Below are 19,526 nucleotides of genomic sequence, written 5' to 3'. Positions count from 1 at the left end.
GATAAGATCACGTTCTAAACTATGTGTGATTGTAAAATATCAAATCACCCTGATGTAATCGGTACAGAGACGAAGAAGAGCTGGAGACTGCTACAAGTGAGCCGTAGGATCAGCTGCTACCTATTTGGCCAACGTTACGCTGGGGTTGTCCCCACTATTTAAACTGAACTGCAAGGAAGGACTGGGTTCTTTGTCTTCTTCTGACCAGGTCGGCAGTGGCCCGTGCAGTTCTGGTATGCTGAGAGCTGTTGTACATCCAAAAGGAGAACCTCGCAAGCAAGGTGGCTGCATCGAATGCCCTAAAGCTGAATTTGGGCCTTGCGGGACTGCAACGAGGCACGTCTCCAAAGTTAAAAAGACAAACAGCAGGAAGGATCATGCTAGTCAGTTGGGAACCGGTGCAGTAAACCTGGGAGGGACGGCAGGGGGGTGGCACGACATGTAGTGGGTGGACCAATCCGGACAAACAACAGTGCTGAGACCGCCTACCATAACCTACAGCAAGGCTGCATAGGCGAGTGTACAGAGAGTACAAATGCTATGGTGGTGGTGTGACCTGTTGTGGGTGGACTGAGTGGTCCAACAACAGTGCCGAGAGCACCAACAGTAATAGGCTGCAGAGAGGAGTAGGCTGCAGACGTAACGTGAAAGAAGCTAAATCGGAGAAAGTGAACCCACGACCCCTAGCAAAGCTTGTGAAGCGTTCCCCAGGAGAAGGTAACGGGAATAAGTATAAGGTCGGGAGGGGGTTGGGAAAACTAGAGACTAACTCATGAAGAAGTAGATGAAGTAGTGAATCACTTTAGCACAATTCCCTGGGCAGTTCCACAAGCGTGTGGGATTTGGGGGGGTATCTCCGTCATCCCAGTTGGAACAGGATAAAGAGCATGAAGAAAGCTAAATGTGTTCAAACTTCCTCAAAAGGAAGTTTTGTTGAAGTCTATAATGAACATTGGGGAGCCAGCTAGGAGAAGGAAGTCATTCTCCTAGCCACACGAGGAGCCTGTAGAATAGTTTTGGTTGTTTACGAAAAGCTTGAACTTTAAATGGAACCTTTGCTTTGAGAAGACTTTGCATCCTTGGGTCAATTTGCATCCAGGACAAGGTAGTCATTATCCTGGGTCACGATCAGAAGCCAAACTTTATTATTGTTTCTTGAAGTGACAGGGATAGCGTAGGAGCTTTTGGACTGGGCTGGTGCCTTTTGTTTTGGACTTTGATGTACTTCCTGACGAGCACCCGAGTTTCTTTAGTTTAGGTAGGGAAACCCCATAGAGTTAAGGATAGATCAGTTTATCTTTTACTTTAAATCAAAGTTTATAGCAATCAATATGTTGCCACTTGGTCAGTCTCCTCATTCCTTGTCGCCACAATATCTAAGCAGCCCAGTGGAATCTAAAGGAGGGAAAGTTCTATTGGAATGACGAGTGCAAGAGGATAGAAAGTGTTAGTTTGAAAGGGTAGGGAATGAGAGGGTTGAAGGAGCTGTGAGCTGAGGAGGCAGGGGCTGCTGTATTTTGTGGTAGCTAAATAAAGATTTTGAAAACGTACCAGCGTTTGAGTATTTTATACTGGCAACAATGAGCTAAATGTGGCCCACAACAAACTGTTGCAGCGCCCTGGCGCGAGGCACTTTGGCAGCTGAATGAGGAAACATGCAGAGGAGGCGCACCGAGGAGCTCAATGACCAACCAAGAACAAGACAAGGATTACGGCACTGCAGCTCAAATTTAAGCTACAGGTTTGGTGCGAGTCTTGAAAAAAGGAGATTTATTGTCTTGGCGTGCTCAAGCCGATTTGGGGATCAAGTTGGACCTATATTATCCTGATCAAGTTGTAAGAGCGATAGCTGGTTGTAAGAGTGATGGGGTGATGCATTAAGATGTGTTCAAGAATAATATGGGCTGTCTCAAGGGAGTTGTACACTGTATAAAAACTAAAAGGTGGAGCAGTGCCGGAAAGGGCTAAAGCTCCCACCACACCTGTGGCTCTAAAGGTAGAAATTGAAAATGAACTTACAAGGTTGGAAAAAGAAGGCATTATAGAGGAAGTGGAAGCTCCTGAATGGATAAGTCCAGTTGTGTGGAAGAGTAGTGTTGTGGTGAGTGACGGCGCTTAACCAGAACGTAACTACAGACCGGTTTCCCTTTGTCAAAAAATCATGAACTTATAGCGGAGGTGTCAAGGGCAAGAATGTTCTCCATGATTAACCTAAAGTTAGCATATCACTAGATTCGACTGCATGAAAGTTCAGTTGATTGAACTACATTTATCACACCATATGAGCTATCTAGATGTGGAAGGATGCCGTTTGGTTAGATTTCAGCTTCAAGTTTATTTCAGAGAGTGATGGACAAATTGTTAGGTGGAAAGAGAGGGATAAAGTGTAACCAAGAAAACATTGATTTGGGGAAAAGATCAAAGAGCGTGATGAGCACTTGAAAGAAGTGTTGAGGATTGTGGGTGCGGTAGGATTGACCATTTCATTTGAGAAGTGCACATTTTATAGGAATAAAGGAGATTGCTTAGGCTCTGATTTGTCTGAACAAAGTGCCCAACCGAAACAAGGTGCAATTGAAGCAGTGATGCATAGGAGAGCAGCACCAGGAAATAAGGCAGAGGTTGCTTCTTTTTTTGAGGTCGATTGAACATTTTGGGAAGTTCATCAAAAATTTGGCAGACAAAACAAAGAATCTGAGAAAATTGACAAAGAAGAATAACCGACTCAACTGGGACGAGCGTTGTGAGGAAGAATTTGAGTGTGTGAAACAAATGTTAGTGGAGGCACTGGTGTGAACAGGTTTCAGGAATGAGCTTCAAGTGTACTTGTATACTGATGCGAGTGAAAACGGAGTAGGGTGCGTCTTCATGAAACCCGGTGAACATGACGTGGCTTTTGCTTCTCGTGCCCTTGGTGATGCAGATAAGATGTAATCCGTTTTGGAAAGAGAAGCGTAGGCTTGTGTATGGGGTGTTGAGACATTCAAACTGTATGTATGGGGTAGGGTTTTTACAGTAGGGACACATCACAGGCCTTTAGTATCACTATTTGGAAAAAAGGATCCTAATGGAATACCAAGAATAATAGTTTGATGGATAACCGGATCTACGTGAAATTACCGAATACAAAAGTCCGACCTCCAAAAGTCTGTTTTTTTGTCTCCTTTTTTCTGCAAATATATGTGGGAGGAAGACCCCCTAAAGCCCCTTACCCCTATACATTTCTATTCACTTTACCCCCCCTCACATATGGGATACATTACTCACCGTGCTCGTATTTCTGATGCTTGTATCTGCTTAGATTCACATGCTGTGCATAGGCCGACATCTAGTGGAAGCTGCAGAGTATTACAGTTTGTTTTTCGAAACTCGAAAATTGGGCGTCGAAACAGGGCGTGCCAGTAATACTATCCCTAGTGTGACGTCCACTGTACCCATGATCCCTCACGCGTCTAGGACCCTCAGATTGTATTTTTTCTGACATGAGGTAGCATGAGGAGTAGCGCGAGTACAGATGATCCAAGCAGATAGAAGATAGATAAGACAACAAGCATCCATGCGCCTTCTCTCAGAGGGGAGGAAGAGTGGGTCGCATGTGAATCTAAGCAGATACAAGCATCAGAAATACGATTACGGTGAGTAATGTATCCCTTCTGAGGCTTGTAGAATCTGCTTAGATCACATGCTGTGCATAGATTAGCGAGCAGTGTTAGGAGGTGGGATTTGAGAAGGGTCATGAGCAAATAAATATCTTAGAACCGCTTGTCCCACTTGAGTATCTGTCTTGGAATGGGTGTCAATGCAGTAGTGCTGAGTAAAAGTGTGAATAGAGCTATAAGTAGCTGCTTTGCAAATGGTGTCAAGGGGGACATTTGCAATGAAAGCCAGAGTGGCCCCAATGACTATTGTCGAGTGGGCTCTGGGCGTAAAAGACAAAGTTTTGTCAGAAAGAGTAACAACTGGATACAGTTGACAATCCTCTTGGAGATGGCACCCTTAGAGACGCAATCTCCCTCTTTGCCTGTGGCTACGGAGACAAACAGTTGATCTGTTTTCCTAAGCGGTCTGGTCTTGTTTCCGTAGTAAAGGACCGCCCTACGCACATCTAGGGTGTGTAGTTTAACCTCAGCCGAGCTTTGTGGGTTTTGGAAGAAAGCCGGAAGCTCGATGGACTGGTTTACATGGAATTTGGAAATAAACTTAGGTGAGAACCTAGGGTGTGTCCGTAAAACCAGTTTATCCTTATGAATAGTAAAGAAAGGATCCTGCACTGACAGAGCCTGAATTTCACTGACCCTTCCTATGGATGTAATGGCTACTAAGAAGGCAGTCTTATAGGTCAGGTGTTTGAGACTTGTCTTATGCATGGGCTCCAATGGGGGGCCCATGAGTTTAGATAGCACCACGTTCAGGTCCCATCCTGGTGGTAGGTTAGATATAGGAGGATGAAGTCTCTTTACTCCCTCCATGAAGGCTTTAACCACGGGTACCTTCCACCACGACACCTTTCTATGTGAGGTGGTGTAAGCTGACAGTGCTGCCAGGTGTACCTTTAGTGAGTTGAAAACCAACCCTGCGCCCAGCAGGTGGAGCATGTATGTCAGGATTGTGGAAGGAGTGCAATCAACTGGGTTGATTTGTTTATACTCGCACCAGATAACGAATCTCTTCCATTTGTCGAAGAAGCAATGCCTCGTGTTCGGTTTCCTAGACTCTTTTAGGATGTCCATACACCTCTGTGGTAAATTGAGATGTCCAAACTCTATGACCTCAGGAGCCATGCTGTTAGGTTCATGGAGTTGGGTTGAGGATGCACCTTCTGACCTTGGTGCTGGGACAAAAGGTTGTACCAGCCCGGGAGTTTGATGGGATCGCACACCGAGAGTCTGCGTAGGTGTGGAAACCACGGTCGTCTCGCCCACATGGGAGCAACTAGGACGAGCATCATTGACTCTGTTCATCTTGTTCACCACCTTCCTGATGAGGAGTTGGTGGAAAAGCGTACGCAAACATCCCTGACCAGTTCATCCACAGGGCGTTCCCCAGGGAGTCTGGTTGGGGAAACCTGGATGCGAATCCTGGGCATTGTCTGTTTTCGCTTGTGGCGAATAGGTCTATAGAGGGGAAACCCCACTGAGAGAAGAGATCTTCTACGATATCTCTGTGCAGACACCATTCGTGTTCCTCCGGAAGGGGATCTCTGCTCAAAGCGTCCGCTAGAGAATTGAGATCCCCTGGAACATGTTGAGATGACAGAAAGATGTTCCGTCTGAGTGCCCATATTCAAATTTTCTGGGCAAGTCTGGACAGATTTCGCGAACGAGTCCCTCCTTGCTTGTTCAGGTAGAACATGGCTGTCGTGCTGTCCGTCCGGATCTGCACTGACAGGTTCAATAGGTGGGGCTCGAACGCTTGAAGTGCTCTGAAAACTGCCAGAAGCTCTAGCAGGTTGATGGGATTCTTGGCCACTGTGTGAGACCAGAGACCCTGAGCTGTGTGGTGTTGATTGGGAGCGCCCCATCCTGTCAGGCATTCGTCCGTCGTGACTACCGCCTGTATCTCGGGATCGTAAAAGGGTTTCTCCTTGGATAGATTGTCTCTTGTCCACAGGTGGAGGCTTTGTACAAGTGTTGGCGAAACGACCACTAGATCGTCCCACTGACCACTTGCCTGAGACCACAGTTTCGCCAACCATTCTTGCATGGGACGCATGGGCAGGCGCGCGTGGGGGACCAGGTAATTACATGACGCCATCATGCCCAGCAAACGCATTGCTTTGAGTACTGTTATCTGGCGACCGGTTTGATATTGCGGAATTTGCAGTAGTATATTCCGAATTCTTTCCTCTGAAGGAAAAGCCAACCCCTCTTGAGTATTTAGAACAGCTCCTAGGAACTGCTTGGAGGTGCTGGGCACCAGTCTTGATTTTTTCTCGTTTATGGAGAAGCCCAATTCGAAGAGGAGGTCGATAGTTCTTTGAATGTTTGTCCTGCAAATTACTGGGGTCTCCCTCGTGATGAGCCAGTCGTCCAGATAAGAGTACACTGGAATTGCCTCCCTGCGTAGGTGTGCCGCCGCCACCGCTAGTACCTTGGTGAGTACCCTTGGAGCCGAGGCTATCCCGAAGGGCAGTACCTTGAAATGGTAGTGCTGACTGTCCACCTTGAAGCGCAGATATTTTCTGTGCGCTGGGAACATGGAAATATGAAAATAGGCATCTTTCATATCCAATGTTGCCATGTAATCCCCCTTTTTTACGAGGGGAATTACCTCTTGGAGAGTAGTCATGTGAAATTTTTGGGGCTTGACATACTGGTTTGCAGGCCGTAAATCCAATACTGGGCGCATTGTCAAATCTTTTTTTGGCACAAGGAAGTAAGTTGAATAAATACCCTTGTTTACCTGGTGTCCCGGGACGAGTTCTATCGAGTCCTTTGCGAGAAGAATTTCAATCTCTTCGAGTAGGATGAGTAGGATCTTCTGGTGGTCTAAGGAGTGTATTCTTTGTCGTGGAGGGTGGTTTCGGGGACGCTCTAGGAGTTCTATGCAGTATCCTGCGGACACTGTGGACAGCACCCATCTGTCTGATGTGATCCCTTCCCAAGCTTGGGTGAAGATGGAAATGCGTCCCCCTACTGGGGATGTGTGAGAAGGGACCCTGAACGGAGCGTCACTGTTTTGGTGGGGGCATGCCGCCTCCTTTATTGGGACTGCCTCTACCCCTACCACGACCTCTTTTGTTACCCCCCTGCCATAATTCTGGGTAGACTGCTGGTTAGTGTTACATGTAGTACCCTGGCCTTGGGAATAATTGGAGCCTCTTTGGGAGTATTGCCATTCCCTCTCTGGTTAGGGGGTTTGTTGGTTAGTTGCCCTAGGGACTTTAGTGTCTCGTACTCGTCCTTGGCATTCTTTAATGCGTCCTCGACTGCCTTTCCAAACAATAGATCCTGCTCCACCGGCTTATCTATCAATGATGCTTGGGTCTCGGCCTTGAAACCAGACTGCCGTAGCCAAGCATGCCTCTTGATGACCGTGCTTTCAGCAATTAATCTGCCGGCGTTATCCGCGGCATCAAAGGTTGATTTTAAAATGCAACCTGATACGGCTCTCCTCTCGGCCGAAACTCGTGCCAATTGGGTTTTTAAGGGTTCTAGGGCGGAGTCTATGAGAGCCGTGACTTCTTCCCATTGATGGCAGTTGTAACTAGCCAGCAGGGTGGTGGAGTTTGCAATCCTTGCCTGGTAGGCGGAAGTGGAGGCTACTTTCCTGCCCAAGCCATAAATCTTCTTGCTCTCCTTGTCGGGGGGAGCTTCGGACGATGACAAGGGTGTTCCCGCCTTCTTACGGGTGTTTGTAACAACCAGGGAGTCCGGTTTGAGATGTATAGTGGGTCAGATTGGGCTGCCCTGAAAAGTTTTTCAATTCTGGGGTTTACTGCCCTAGTGAGATTGGGGTTAACAAGGGAAGGGTCTATCCTCCTTTGTATTGACTGAAGCATAGGGATGGCCTGAGCAACAGGTCTCCTCTCTCCCACCAGTTCCTCTGCAAAGTCCTTCTCTTCCTGAGCACCTTGGGTGTTAATGTGGAAGTGCTGTGCCGCTCTGGACAGGACCTCATTCAGGAGAGGTTTGTTGTCGACCGGACCGCAGGCTCTTTCTCTACTGGGGAATCTACCCTGTATCTATCTGGGTCGTCCTCAACCTCCTCCTCCTCCTCCTCCTCCTCCTCCTCCTTCTCCTCCTTCTCCTCATCATCCCCGTAATATCCTGTCCCAGTTTGTTCTTCGAACATGCCCACGTCTGGATCCTCAACAAAGGATGGATCTTCCTGGTATTGAGAATAGGGCTGTATATAGAAGGGGTTTGAAGCTAGAGTTGGTGCTTCACCCCGGGACTTCCTACTTGGGGGTATTGGATCCTTTGAGCCTGAGGGAGTTGACCTTTGTGGTGTATAAGAGAGAAAGTGTTCCGGGTTCTTGGCATAGAAATCTGCCAATGATGACATCCTTGACATTACTCTGTCTATGTCCTCACTGGACCATTCCTTTGAACTGGGAATAACTCTTTCCTGGAGTGCTTTCTCGGTTTTATCCTGGCTAGACCTACTGGCCTGAACAGGGGCCTTAAGGCCAGGGGTCTGAGACTTGTCCGTCTGTTTAGGTGGAGTAGAATGTAGTTTAGGAGAGGAGGTAGGCTGGGACTGCTTACTTTGATGTTTTCCCCCCCTCCCCGTGGGTGGAAGAGTGCTTCCCCGACTTTTGGGCCCTATCAGAGCTTTTCGATGCCTGGCGTCGAAATTCAGGGGTAGAGTCCCTGTCTCTGGAGAGTGTAAGGGATTCGGTAGCAGCCTTGCCGCTGCCTGCAGACGCAGACTCCTGGAGTGCGGCTTGGGGGTAGAGATCGGCGTCGTCCTCTGACAACCGAACCTCAGTCACTAAGGGGAGCGAGGCACCTTTAGCAACAGTGGAGGGTTGCTTGGTGTCATTAGGCGATCTCGAACGCGAACGCCCAGAGGACACCGACTCGGTGGTCCGTTCTCTATGTGCATCTTGCCGAGAACTCGTCGTGCGCGTCGAGTCTCGGTTGGACTTCTGTTTGCTGGAAGTGGTGTGGGTAGCGCTCATGTCGCCGGGAGGTCATCCGCATAGCTGCCCTGCCGGACAACCTTCCGAGGTCGGGGACTTGTGCTTGGCTGTCCATCGACACCACATTGCCCTCGCCGTCCGAAAGTACGGCGTCGCTGCCATCGCTGAAGGCACCCTCCGCGGCCATGGCCTCTTGTCACCTGGCGTGGTGGGCCCAACGCTTTGTCGAACGGTCCTTAAGGGTCTTCGGTTTAAACCGACTGCACGCTCTGCAATTCGCCTCGGGGTGGTCCCTCGGCAAGCAGAGGTTACACGTGGCGTCTCTGTCAACCCAAGGATACTTGCGGTTGCACTTGGGGCAAAATTGAAAGGGGGTACCCTCCATACGCACCCTATGGCAGCGGGCTGGGAGTGTAGGAATATAAGTAATGTAACTATATTAAACAGAGTGTAGGATATGTGCCACCCCCCACACTCCCTACTTGCAGGGCCGAGTCCAGAGGACTTCCGAGGCCCGGGCCGAGGCCAGAGGCCTTCCAAGGCCCAAATCCGTCACTGTAGTCCGACGGTTGAATTTTCTCTGATCCGGTGTCGAGTGTCGATGTTCGGAGACTCGACGTAGAGGTGGAATAAACTGGGAAATATATAACAATATTTGCAAAATCTGACTAAGTCAGGGAACTCCGCTCAGTGCTTCCGACCAGCATGGCGGAAAAAAACAATCTGAGGGTCCTAGACGCGTGAGGGATCATGGGTACAGTGGACGTCACACTAGGGATAGTATTACTGGCACGCCCTTGTGTCGACGCCCAATTTTCGAGTTTCGAAAAACAAACTGCAATACTCCACAGCTTCCACTAGATGTTTGCCTATGCACAGCATGTGATCTAAGCAGATTCCACAAGCCTCGGAAATATATATATATATATATGCAGAAAATTGGGGGTCGGACATTTGGGGGTCAAACCTTTGGTATTAGGTAATTTTGTACAATGCCGGATCATCAAGGCACAAGGTTTGAATTTTGAAATGGAATATATAAAAGGTAAACAGAGTGTGGTAGCTGATGCTTTATCGAGAAATGTCTAAGTTTCAGGAAGGGTGAAAATACTGATAAAAAGATTGAGGGAGACATTTTTGTGAACTCCAAAGTGATGAAGGAACAAGAATGGTTGGACTGCTGTGAGGCAGATTAGAACTATAAGCAATTGACAGAGTTTGTACATAATAGCTGGCCCAGAGAGGAAGTGAGCAAAGAGCTGAAAGGGTATTGCAGAGCACAAAATTAATTGGGGACCGAAAGGAATCCGTTGGTTGGGGGGCACCATGTACTGGTAGGTATAAGAGAGATAGTCTTGGAGATTGCACGTGAAGGGCATCTTGGATTGAGTAAAACTAAAGGATTGAATCAGAGGAGATGAAGGGTGGAACGGGACGGATACATATATTGAAAAAACTAGGCAAGTGTGAGAGGTGTACAATTAAGAGCCAAAGTTCTTCATATGAGCAAACCGCCCATGAAAGTAGCTATGTTAGTGGAAACAGTGTGGGAGATGGTTGCAGTAGTTATAGTAGGGCCATTGCATGAAAGAGGAGTGCAAGGGAACTACATTGTGGTGGCAGTGGATGTTTTATCAAAATGGCCAATTTGTGTGATGAGACCGTGCTAGGAAGATATTACACAGTTCTTGGAGTCAGTGCTTCAGAGAGGGATTTTCAAGAAAGTTGATTTTAGAATGGTCTGCAGTTTGTGGCCAGATAATTTGAAGACTTTTCAGAAGAGAACAGTGATATTACATGGGATGAATGCTTAGGGTTACCCCAAGTGCAATGGCAAGGTTGAACATTTTAATAGAACTTCAATGGATGTGGTGAGGATAAAATGTAGGAATTTATCAAGCTAAACCGATTGGATATCTTTTTTTATTACAGAGGCATGGTTCACAGATACTTCTCAGGCTATTTTCCATGATTTAGTTCCAGAGGACTATACTATTCAATGTATTAAAATCACACTTCTAAGGGGGGCGGTGAGGTAGCCATAATTTGTAAAGCCTCCCTGAAAATAGCCAAATTAGAAGTACTAGACTAGGGTGAGCCAAGACAGACTGGCCATCTATCGGTCTGGCAGCCTCCCTCTTACTCCATTAAAAGGTTGCTCATCTTCCCCCAGGGTCTCGCTAAAAGTTTTTGGGACCACTTGGATCGTTTTCTTTACTCAGTGGGAAGTAAACACAGGGAAAATCTTTGCCTTGGGGATTTTAATACTTGGCTAGATGACTGTTCTTCTCCCGAATCAAGAGAGCTAACAGACATGTTGGGGAACTATGATCTGAAACCGCTAGCCGTATCACTGTAGCGTATTCAGGGGCACTGCTTGGGTCTACTTTTATGAAGGGGTTTCAGCACCTCCTTGACAAATGGTCCAATCATTTCGTGGGGATGTTTCTATTTAGCCAACATAATTAAGGAAATGTCCTCCTGTGGCCTCCCCCTCCATCAATTATAGCAGCACTAAAGATCTAGACAAACGCTCAGGAGTCGATTTGAAAAGAGCATTGGATTATATCAATTCATCAGTGAATTGCGACACTTCTCTGTGAAGGGAGAAGAGGCTATGGGAAATATTTGCTCTAGTGCGGGCCGCTTTAAATCTAGCTGGCATCCTAAATCATCAAAACCCTGGTATTCCCAGAGCGTAATCCCCCCTACATAAACAGTTGAGAGCTCTTGAACAGAAACAGAGAAAACATCAAACCTCTATGGCCACAAAGGTTAAAACAGCCCTGAAAGATTATAAAGTGGCAATTTTTTGAGCTAAATCAGACTTCCTACAAAAGAAATGTTGGGTGCCAGCAATCGGTCTGGAGAATTGTTCCCCATCATTTCAAATTTTGTCAGCCAACCTGTGCCTCCTGTTATGAATGCGATGGCCACAGCGTTGACCTCCTCCCATGTAGCCAGGGGCCGGCGGTCTCTACCCGATCTTGAACCTGGGGGTTTATATGAGGCAGGATCACAGGGATTGGATAACTACCGGGGAGAAGGGATGATTGCATCAGATGAGATGCAGTACTCCATCCTTTTTTCCTAAGAAATACCCTATAACATCAAAGTTTCTGAGGGCTTGTCACCCAACAATTTCCCCTTATTGAGAAAATCAGAAGCCCCTTCCCTTGTGTCACGCTAACCAAAACTCCATGTATACCTCCAACATTCACAACACACAGAAAATATCTTCTGTTTCTGACATTTCTGTATGTGAAGTTTTTGAACATCATTTTGGAAATCCAATCGCATCTATGGACTTAAACTCCCATAAAGCCACAAGTACTGAGACGAAGAAGAGAAGAGTTAATGCACATGAAACAAAGTCCAAAGACCAACGTGCAGGCTAGTTGTTCCATTCACACTAAATTGCCTGGGACATTTAAAAAGGTCAACCGCAGCATTCAAAAAGGCAGCACTGGAGAGAACCACAGCGAAGACTGGCACTTGGATGCGGCGGCTCACGAACACTAGTTACAGACACTGGCGTGGCGGGAAAGGAGGAGAAGTGCGGCAAGTATTTCTGAAGGACCGCAGGGGCACCGAGAAGGACAGTGGAGCTCCTGGAGGTACGATGGAGTCAGAAAGTGGCGTTCTCCAGTCCTGGCCACAGAAGGAAACCAGCGAGTAAATGCAGAGGCCAAGGGAATGCTAAAGAGACACCTGCATCGCCTGAGAAGCCAATTCAGGGAGGAAGCTTCACCGCAGAGGCACGTCATACATTGTAGACATGACGTACCACCTGTGGGTCGGCCCAGAGCCATTACGGACCCCGGGGCGTATAGACAAACAAGAAAGCAAGTGAATGAAGTATGTGAGATTGTTATTTTGGACAATACTCAAAGCAGATTTAAACACAGGCAAAACGTAATGTTAAAGCAAGTTTTAAGAGGAAGAAGATTTTAATACTGACAAGAAAAAGTGCAACACTGAAATCTGAATAATTACATAGGCATGAGATGTCAATGTGGCAGGGAGCTAAAGCAAGTGTTACCCTAAGCAAATACATTGGACAGAACAATGTGTGCAAAAACTATTGGTTGTCTGAAGTATTAGCCCTCAGCTCTCGTAAGAGAGCGTGTGCGTGCTAATCGACTTGAGTTATCTTATGAGGCTGTGGGCTTTCAGGCTATGCCTTGCATTACTCCAACCAAAGACTTGTCTCCCCTTTTAAAGGAGCCCAGTTACCAAGTACAATCCCACTAAAACCTGTATAGTCCCAGGCGTAGCTAGTTCCATTAAAAATCAGGCAATCAACGTGAACTCATCTATTGTCACCCCACCAGTAATACAGGATGGGTTGGATAGAATGGACATGGTCATCGAGGCTTTTCCTCAAGCCTATGCAAATAAAGGGAAATTGTCACCTGCCACCATGCTGGCATCCCCTCCCTGGGTGGAGGGGGCTGTGACATCCACCTTCCCCTCTTTCTCTTTCTGCGTCCGTCTCTTCTGAGGCGGTTGAGATGAACTGTAGTCCCGAGCCCTGGAGAATTTGAAAAAACACTCATAAAGGAATTAAACAACTGACACCTCAGAGGACTGACACATTAGTTAGTGTCCTTCTACATCTCTGCAGAACAATGTCACGCTTTTTTCTTTGAGAAAATGTGCTAGCAAGCAACATCTTATCGGCGAGTCTGCCACTCATTACTAAAGAAAACTCTTCCACACAGACAAACTTGTCTTTAAAGGAATTTGAAAATTATGCACCTCCACTGAGGGCTCTGCGCATGGGCATTAGTCCCGAGTCGCAACCTCCTCGGAAAGTAGTACCATCTACCCCCAGCACCCATCAGCGAACAAGTCACCACAGACCCGTAGTTCCGCTATATATCTGAGCCCGTCATCGCTCCTGCCAATGGATGTCTGGCTGAGCGACATGAGTCATTGAACCCAATAGCTAACCCAAGGATTGTACTTATGAAAAAAGTCCAACATGCCAAAACAGGAGGATATTGTCATCAAAGCCATGATCATGGATAATCGAAACTATTATTATTACCAACGTTCCCGAGACCTTCCAAAAGGGAACCTAGAGACGCACTTCTCAATAAAGTACTTTCTTGGCTTCGCGTTAGAACAGGGCCGGGGTAGTGCATTCGTCTGATTTGCAAATCCTGCGCAGAATAGACCTGGCTAATTGGTGCACCCAAGGGAACAGAGACTATTCTGGTGGGGTGCGGAGCCTGCACCTTTCCCAGGTACCTGAGACTTTGTAAATATTTGCCAGTGTGCTCGACAAGCCTTGTTCTTATAGTCTGAGCTTATTCTTCATTGTAATTTGATGTGTCCTGCAGTCTGACTTTTTGTCATATGATGTTCCAAATTGTTTTTTTTTTTTATTTATTGTTTGTTCATGTGATCTTCTCATAGATCTTTGAGGCCTGCGGGCATAATGTGCTTTACAAGAACTCTAAATACATAAATAAATAACTGCTGATGTGATATATTGAAAATAACAGTAAAGCCAATAGAGAAGTCCTGGTCTTTACCAGGAACCAGGTAGTTCACATTGGGGAAGGATACCTGGCAGGAGGTTTACCAAGGAATATGCAAAGTACACAAGCCAAATCTAAGTTTTCAGAACGAGAACTTTTTGAATCCAATATACAATGTTATTCAATAAAGACACTTTTGCTACAAAGGCATTGACAGGTGTTTTGAAAGATATTGTGAGAACAATAACCTTCTGAATCCAGTGTAAAACCCTCAAGGAACTGTCGGATAAAGTGACACTCTTGTGATACAAAGAAACTGAAAGTGACACTATCACAATCCTACCTAAAAATCCAGGGTAAGGAACTATCCTCTTGTTTCAAGGATTTCTCCTGGAAAAGACTTTTGGATTTATTTTTAGCTTTTTATTATGAACACTTTTCACTAAACATACATCAGAGGCATTTCCTAGCATCCCTGGAGGTTTGTTTCTAGTGTGAGGTCAGTTTAAAAGGTTTTGGACACAAGGACGGTTTCCAAGCTACTAACTACTTGACAGACTGATTCTTAGTTTGAGTTTCCTAGGTAGGGAACCTCCAACCTTAGTATAGGGCTAGAGAGGCGTTTTTCCAACCCATTTCTTAAAATGTCTCACAATGAGAATACTGCAACTTTGTATCCGCCTCATTTCTGACCCATCACACTCCCTTCCTTCGGATTACTCTTTGGCAAAGGCTAATGCTCCAAAAACGTTTTTTGGAGTAAAATCAAACTTATCCAGGAAAAAAGTGTGCTAATCAATCGCACGGTGATAAGAAGTGCTCCCATTGCACCTTTAGCATGGGGGAGGCGAGCAATTTCGGTCATGCCCCCCCGTTTGAATTTTCACCAGTATCCAAGACCATTCAGTCTATTTTCAATGGGCTGAAGCCAATTAACTACTCCCCGCCCCCCCCACACCCTCAACAACACAGGTGGCAAAACGCTTAGCAATTGAAATTTCACCATTCATGACGCAGTTTGTGAATAAATCACTATTTTCTGGTGTAGTACCTAGAGTTGAAAAAAATCCATGGTCACACTGATCTTGAAGAAATACAATCCGGACCCAGAGAACTTTAACAATTACCGGCCAGTAGCAGGACTTCCATGGCTTGGCACAGTGCCCGAGAAAGTGGTCACTTCACAGCTACAGGAGTAAGTGGAAAAGGAGCAGTTGTTGGACCCTCTACAATCAGGTTTTCCTCCAAAGTTGGACAAACAGACTGCCTTACCGTCGGTGTGGGATGACCGCCTAAAGGTGGCGGACAAAGGGGGCGGGGGGGAATTTATCCCTTTTGGTTATGCTGGACGGCTTAGCCGCTTTAGATACAGTGGATCACTGTATCTTAATTAACTGGATCAGTACAATTGGAAACGTGTTGGCATAAGCCATTACATGGTTCAAATAATTTCTATCAGGACAACAGCAACAAGTCAAATTGAGAGGCTTGGAGTCGGACCGTTTGGCCCAGACGTGGAGTGCCACAGGGGTCTTCATTTTCTCCCCTACTAGTTAACTTGTACATCTGTCCTTTGATTGACATCTTGAGGAAACATGAGGTAAACTTCCAGTCCTATACCGACACCCATGTGTATGTCAAAAATAAGTAACGTAGAGAGTCTTCCCTTAGAGTCAAGCATTGCCTGGATGAGGTTAGCAGCTGGATGTCGTTAAACTGGCTGCATATCAATGCTAACAAAACTGAAGTGGCGTGGTTTGGCACCAAACACCTTCCTGAACCTTGCAATCGCCCTCAGTTACCCAACCTTTTAGGAGCGGATTTGCTTTTTGCCACCAAGATAATGAATCTGATTCGTGAGGGCCAGGCAAGTGCTAAGGTGCAGTCCATATTGTCAGGTCCAATCTTGAATCTTCCTGCATGAGTGATGCTGGCCCACCAGACCCCCTAAGTCTGCCTGCCTAACAGTCTCTCAAAAGATAAAACTACAAAGCTGGCAAACCCAAGGGGAAAGGGGAATTGGAGAACAAAACAAAGACAGATCTTCACTGGCTTGCACTGATGCCCTCTGGTACTCTGGTAGTGGATTTCTCGCCTCAGTGTCTGTGAAATCTAGAGAAAACAATAACATTTTATGTACAACTGATACATATTTCTGCTATTAGTTTAATTTATATTACTCTCCATCTATCTCTAAAATACCTGTTGCCTATGCGTAGATGCTGATAGGCGGTTTCTCTTCTGATGGAGTTGAACTCAAATATTCTGTAGTTCTTTAATGTTCTTAAATATATCAAAACTTCTCAACTAGGTTTTCTTCTTTATTCTTTACTAAAGGAATTCTTCTGTTGCTAAGAATCTCTTAATTTGATTTTTTTAAAATGTCTTTGAATTCTAGATTATTGAAAATGTCTCTTTAATTAGTAAAAGAGAACTATATCAAAACTGAAGTGTTTGCTGACTTAAGCTAAATTTCTTAACTTCAAAAAGTCTCTTTAAAAGTCTATTCACTCTTTCTTCAAACTCAGCTTAAGAAATTCAGATCTGTGCATTATTGATGCTTACCGCGATTAAAATGAACCGCGACTATTTAGATTTTGTTTCTTGACTTGAGTTGTCTTGAGATGAACCGCGCATCGAACCGGAGCTTCCTTCTTGTAGATGAATAACAACTGCGCATCCAACAGACGCTTCCTTTCCGGAAAAGACGAGCCGCGCAACCACTTCCATGAAAGCAACGAAATGCATGCCAAAGAACGTATAAAACGTAAAGGTTCTTTACTCTAGCCTCACTCTGAAGAACTGTGAGACTAAATATACGCTCGAGCACGCATCTTGAGTACAAGATTTAAATGTCAAATACAGCCCGAAAGTAACTATATTTGAAAAAATATTCTTTAAATTAACCGTGCATATGTTAGTAGGTTACCATCACGCATTTGTTAACTATTATACACAAAAATAACTCGCTACTTGTAGATAACGGATAATTAAAAGATTCAATTCTGAACATAAAAATACAGTCACTTATATCAATGAATCTGTTTTTAAAAAAAATCAAACGAGCTGAACTTGACTCAATTTCATTAAACTTTGAAGAGTGAACAACTTAGATTGCTTCATCTGTTTCTTCTCTGCAACTTAGTAAGTCTTGAATTAAAGTCAATTCTTCTGTAGATTGAATAATTCTTTTTTCTTCTAGAATTCAGGAAAAACTATCATTCTTTTTACAATATGTTCTCAGAGCTCAAAGACTGCGACCTGCCACTAAGGCAGCTAAAATGAAAGGCAGTTTAGAACTTTGACCAACATTCCAAACTACCTCATATTCTATTCCCTCCAATCACTGCTGTAGGCAGGACCCTCCATCTTGCTTTGGGGAAACAAGTGATTCCTGTAAATGGCATTAAGGAATTTTTGTACAAGTTCTAAATTCTAACCAAACATAACCCAAACATCACTCTTCTAAAGTTGAATCTCATGTACTGTGTTTCATTGTTAAATGATGACTTCCTGATTTAATGTTCATTTAATTGAAGTATGTGCTAATGAAGCCTTTGAAAAGTACCTTGGGATTCTAACTGTCTTTTAAAGTTGTGTACCTTTGAAACCCAGGAAATGTACCACGGAATCCTGACACATTTTATAGCCTTTGTCTCCTGTGGCAGGCTTTGCCCTATGTGCCATCAGAAAATCAGGCAGTAGTAGTCGGAGCCTTGGATAACTCCCAGCTGGACTACAACAATAACCTGCTTGCAGGTATTCCAGCTAAACAATGCCATTGGTTCCAGAGGGCACAAAATGATGCAGTAAGATTGGTGGTGAGGTTGAGGAAGTCTGCTCCCATTTCGGGATTTCATCGCTCCCTGCATTGGCCATCTGCGAGTGACAGAATTGACTTTAAAGTTCTCTGCCTCATATTTAAATCCTTATCTGGCAGATAAAATACACAGATATCTTCCGACCTGCTCACTCAGGTTTGAGGATGAGCCGTTACTGAGAATTCCACCATCTTTCTGTGTTTCGAGATGCGATCGGAAATTTTCAATCTACGGACGCCAATTATGCAACTGACTATTTTTGGAAATTCGGGCAGTGAAGTCAGTTTCAATTCCTAAAAGCATTAAATAAAACATTTATACAAAAGAATCCATCTTGGAGTTTGGGAAGCTTTTTTGAATTATTTGGACTCTGCTTGTTGCCCGCTCTGTACGTTAGTATTCCTGACCTAACTGCACCTAAATACAATTAGGCTTGTCCAGGGTATGGAACAAATCAATAAAATAGCGATTGCCAGGGGGGGGGGTGACTGGATATGGGCTGTGTTGGAGAGGGTATTTCAGTATAGGTTGGCTCCCTACGACACAATTGCAGTATCTGTTTGAATGTTTGAGGCACCGGACACAAGGTTGTGACTGGGATGGTTGAAAAGAGCAGGGGTAGAGGAAGTGGATGAAGATGATATTAAGGGCAGAGTGAGGAGGAAAAGCATAGAGGCCAAGTGAAGGTATGATGGGCTGAATTGTGTACACGTCATTAACATGCCCAGAGGATCAGTGGTAATGGTGAAGTTGGGAAGAAATGTGCAGAAAGGACAGTCTCAACAAGGACAGTCTAAGCACTCAAGAGAAATTGTAATAGAAGACGACTTGGGGAATTCCCTAAAACTGGGGAATGGTGAGGTTCTAAGGCTAGAAATTGTACTGCTGTTAAGAAATGTCCCCAACCCATCCATATTTGGAACATCTCCGGGCCCAAGCATCTTTGCAAGTAAAAGTTGACTTTATTCATCTTTCTCGAGTCTGTTCAGGAAAGGACTACAGGTCTCCTGATTTGCCTAGCAGCACAGTATGACCTTCTGCAATAGACCCCGAAAGGAAGGGAAACAGGACTGCTGGTCGCCTGGAGCCATTTAAAGCTGTGTTTGGATGTGGTGGTGCCCACCCTCTTGAAACCAATGGGTTCAATAGCCTTGGTCAAACGGTTTCCTATGGTGGACCTGAAGAAGGGTTTCAAAAGTTGCAAAGATTAAATACCACTGTGCTGTGCCCAAGGTACAGTAGAATAACCAAGTTGGCATCAAAACAGTTATTGTTTCTGAGCATAATTCTTTCATTGGTCGGCAAATTCTGAACTAAGAAACCCAAAACCAATCCCCCTTTCTCTTTGGAATTGCAGTCTACAGCCTGCTCGAACCAGGTACATGAAGCCATTACCGAGCAATCTGATCCCACGAAAAACAACTGAGGCGCCACAAAAAATAGAAAATGTGAACAAGGTAATATTCAGCACTGTGCCAAAAAACGAACACTTTGTGGCATGGACCTGGGCCGGGCCTTTATTTTAATCTGCGTCCACATGAAAAGATCCAAACTTTACATGAACTCTCCATTTAATATTTATATTAAAGCTCTATTAACATTTTTAACTATGCTACTGCTCTGAGATTG

The 19,526-nt window shown here is 45.2% G+C and overlaps 1 protein-coding gene across 2 annotated transcripts in view; it reads right to left on the bottom strand.

Annotated features, from left to right (window-relative positions):
- MRPL45 (mitochondrial ribosomal protein L45) overlaps positions 1-19,526 on the bottom strand; it is a 302,735-nt gene that overhangs the window by 17,727 nt on the left and 265,482 nt on the right. The gene's annotated exons all lie outside the window — the stretch shown is intronic.

Source organism: Ambystoma mexicanum, chromosome 13, assembly GCF_040938575.1.
Source record: "Ambystoma mexicanum isolate Mex_15411 chromosome 13, UKY_AmexF1_1, whole genome shotgun sequence".
NCBI classification, from domain to species: Eukaryota; Metazoa; Chordata; class Amphibia; order Caudata; family Ambystomatidae; genus Ambystoma; species Ambystoma mexicanum.
This window is presented reverse-complemented; position numbering and strand designations above follow the sequence as displayed.